Source organism: Equus przewalskii, chromosome 2 (genome assembly GCF_037783145.1).
Source record: "Equus przewalskii isolate Varuska chromosome 2, EquPr2, whole genome shotgun sequence".
NCBI lineage: Eukaryota > Metazoa > Chordata > Mammalia > Perissodactyla > Equidae > Equus > Equus przewalskii.
In genome coordinates, this window is record NC_091832.1 from 13401771 (window position 1) to 13405840 (window position 4070).

General features: G+C 47.8%; 1 non-coding gene across 1 annotated transcript; it reads left to right on the forward strand.

The window, feature by feature from the left end:
* Positions 1-1125: 1125 nt before the first annotated feature.
* LOC139082106 (U5 spliceosomal RNA) lies at positions 1126-1241 on the forward strand. The gene has a single exon (XR_011537836.1). It is a non-coding gene; the product is annotated as a U5 spliceosomal RNA (small nuclear RNA).
* The last annotated feature ends 2829 nt before the right edge of the window (positions 1242-4070 follow it).

Genomic DNA, 4070 nt, shown 5'->3' on the forward strand with positions numbered 1-4070 from the left:
TCTTTTTCTTTCAGCATTTTCATTGAAATCATTTATGTAAGAAATGACTTGGCATCTCATAGGTGCTCTCTTTTTGTAGCTTGTGCAGATGTTAGCTATGCTGAAAGGTTTTTGCTCTGATTGCATGCTTAGGGCACAACCTGAAACATGGAAGGGTATCCAGTTGGAGTTGGACCATCCCAGGAGTGGTCAGTCTTGAGGCAGTGACTACATCCAACTCTGGGGACAAGTCTTGTCTCTGGGGACAGTGACTGCAGACCAGCCCACCCTGTGTGGCACTTCACACTATTCAGCCCTCTGATTTATATACCCTTTCATGGCTCCCCATCACTGACAAAATCCAAGCCTTTTCCAGGCCTAACTCCATCTAGCCTCTGCCATCACCCCAGCTCTCTCTGCCACAGTGCCAGGCCAGACACACCCTCATTCAGACACACCACACTCTACTCTAGACAGGCTGAATTGCTTTCCCTGTTCACCACCCATAATTTCGCATATGCCATTCCCTCTGCCCAGAACACTTTGCCACCCCTCCTTGGTGAAACCATCCTTCAAGATAAATTGAATGCCATCTCCTCCAGGAGGGGTCATGATGTGCCTCCTACGTGGTCCCACGGCCCCTGCGTGTCTGTGCTCGGCCGTTTCCGCTTCTGTCCCTAGAACTAGGGGCTCCCTGCGGGTATGGAATGATGGGACTGGACAGCAATTGAGATTAACACTTCATCCCAGCCTGGTAAGGGACTCCACAGCCGGCGTCGGCGGCACACACCCTTACCTCTCCAGGCAAACCGGGCGCGGTCTCCGGACGTACTCGCAGAGAAGGGAAGCGAGGACTGCGCCCAGGGATCCCCACGGCGCCGCCCGCCCTGACAGCTGGTGTCGCCGACCAGCCCGTAGCCGCCTGCGATTTGCATACCCATGGTGCACCACGAAAACAACGGGTCCACCGTGCTTGAGTTCCAGCCCCACGGGGACTTGTCCACCGTTGTAGGGCATACTGTCCTTTAGAAATACACGGTCTATGTAAATTCCATGCGGGGAGCGCAATCCACGCAGGCACGGAACAACCCTAAGCGTGTTAAGTGTTATCTCGCTCTGGGAGGTTCCAAGCGGAAAACGACAAGTATACTCTAGTTTCTCTTCAGATCGTATAAATCTTTCGCCTTTTACTAAAGATTTCCGTGGAGAGGAACAATTCTGAGTTTTTAGCCAATTTTTTGAGGCTTCGTTCTTACGAAGCTACTATATAGTGTTAAATAACAGATCAGTCTTTCAGTAGGATGTTCCACTCGCGTGGTGGTTTTCGTGAATATCGTTAAGTCAGTCAGTCCAACGCATGGGTACGCGGGGTTTGTATCTGTCAGGTTGACGTGATGTTGTTTAGATGGACTTAACACGACTCTTTGATTCACTAGAGATAAATAAACATGGTTCACGTTTTTCCGAGCAGTTTTTCCTTGCGTTACAGCAGTAGTCGGTGAAGACAGCAGGTTCTTACCTCCTTCGACTCCCGGGTTGCCAGCCGGAGAGGACAGCTGAAGGCAGTTTGGTGCGACTCCTTTCAGTGTGTTTTTATCCCGCACTCCATGCCAGTTTTCCATGCTGAAGATCCAAGGTTCCTTCTCTTAAGGAGCTTAGTTTTTTAGTGGAGCCAAGCACTGAAAAGCCGAGTAAAAACAGAACCCCGGATAAATATATACAATCTCAGTGAGAAGTGCCGTGCAGAAAACAAGCATATGAGAGAACAGACAGGGCTAGCTACCAAGTGTGTTGTGTCCGTGTGTCCTGGGTCCTCCCTCCCATCTACATCTTCCCAGCAGGGAGCCCGTCTAGTTCTATGACTTTAAGTAAATAACTTCTCATTTCTGATGACTTCCAACTTTACAGCCATCAGCAGGTCCTCTTGACTCCCGTATTCAAAACACATGCTCCATCCAACCACCCTTTACCTCCTCCCCTGCTCCCACCCTGACCCAAGAAGAGCTCTGATGGATTCATGCAAACGCCTCCTCCCTAACTGCCCTCCCAAACCGCATTCCCACTTTGCCCCAATCCTCCACACACAGCCAACTTATTTTTTTATTTTTTTTATTTTATTTTTTTTATTTTTTTATTTTTTTTAAAGATTTTATTTTTTCCTTTTTCTCCCCAAAGCCCCCCGGTACATAGTTGTGTATTCTTCGTTGTGGGTTCCTCTAGTTGTGGCATGTGGGATGCTGCCTCAGCGTGGTCTGACGAGCAGTGCCATGTCCGCGCCCAGGATTCGAACCGACGAAACACTGGGCCGCCTGCAGCAGAGCGCGCGAACTTAACCACTCGGCCACGGGGCCAGCCCCCCAACTTATTTTTTTAAACGTAAATCAGATAACACACAGCACTCTCCAGCACAAAGCCTTCGAGACACCTTTCCCCAGGACACCTGGCTAATGCCCCTCCTCCTTCAGGTCCCTACTCCAGTTTTATCTGATCAGAGGTCTACACTCAGCACCCTGTACGGAATAGTCCCACTCCTACCACATTGCTGTTTATCCTCGTAGCCTGCTTTATTTTTGTTCAGAGCACAAACCACTCCCTGAAATTACATCATCCATTAATTTCTTTACCTGTCTGCTGTGTTGCCCCTCCTCGGATGTAAGCTCCATGAGGCAGGGACTTGTTCTCTGATGGATTCCAGGCCCCTAAATCAATGCCTAGCCCATGAGCAATCAATGAATATTTCTGGAATGAATGAATGAATAGATTTATTTTCTAAACATATGTTATTTAATCTGTCCCACTACAGTTCTAAGCACTTTACAAAATTAATCTTCCTAAGAACCCTACTAAATAAATTCTATTAGTATCTCCATTTTATAAACAAGGAAACTGAGGCATAGAAAGATTAAACAGCCTTACTCGAGTCACAAAGCCAGAAAGTGGTGGAGCTGGAATTCAAACCCAGGCAGCCTGGTGTACTCTTTTTTTTTTTTTTTTTTTTTGAGGAAGATCAGCCCTGAACTAACTACTGCCAATCCTCCTCTTTTTGCTGAGGAAGCCTGGCCCTGAGCTAACATCCGTGCCCATCTTCCTCCACTTCATATGTGGGACACCTACCACAGCATGGCTTGCCAAGTGGTGCCATGTCCACACCTGGGATCCGAACTGGCGAACCCCGGGCCACTGAAGCAGACTGTGCGCACTTAACCGCTGCGCCACCAATCTGGCCCCAAGCTTGTTTTCCATTTTCGTTATCCAAACAATGCGTCAGAGAGTAGTACAGTGGGTAACCACATTTTCAGTCTTGAGAGAGAATGCCAAATAGCTATCTTTAATCCATGTGCAACATATTTTTGTATAAAATCCCTGAGACAGAAGTCTAAGTTGATTTTCTTCCAGATAGTCAATTGTCCCTCATTTTAGACTGATAGTATCTTGTTTTACAGCTCCTTTAACGTCTTTATGGAATAAAATAGCATTTAGATAAGGAAATAAAGTCATCACTGAACATTTACTGAGCACTGATTATGTGACAGGGACTAGGGAAGCAGAAATGAGTAAGGCACCGCTCCAGGACCTAGGGATCCTTCTCCAGGGAGATTCAGACCCTCAGGAAGACAAAATGTGTAATGAATGAAAGAGGCAGCATGGGGGGTCTTCAATAACCAAGAGAGTAAACCCAGAGCTGGAGGACCAGCGCCTGCAGGACCAGTGAATTCATGCAAAGGTAGCAGCTGAGAGAAGAGCTGCTGATATTTGGAACCACTAGGAATTTTGAGTGCCCTGAAAGTGACGCAGATTGTATTTTGTCCTGGGGCGATGGGGTTGGATGTTGAGGGGCTTAACAAGGGGAGTAGGGCTGACAATCTTAGACAAGTCTGGCTGCAGTGTGGGAAATGGAGGAGCGGGGAGTGCCGCTGGAGTGGAGGCAGGAAGACCCCTAAGAGCCTGTTGTAGTGGTTCCTGCCACAGATAGGATTGGCTGAACTGGGGCTGAGAGGCTGAACCAATTGGAAAGATCTTACAGAGGAGGTAAAATAATTTTCTGTCTACGCTCTGAGCTCTTGGCTGAGACCTTTGTAACGAAAGACAGG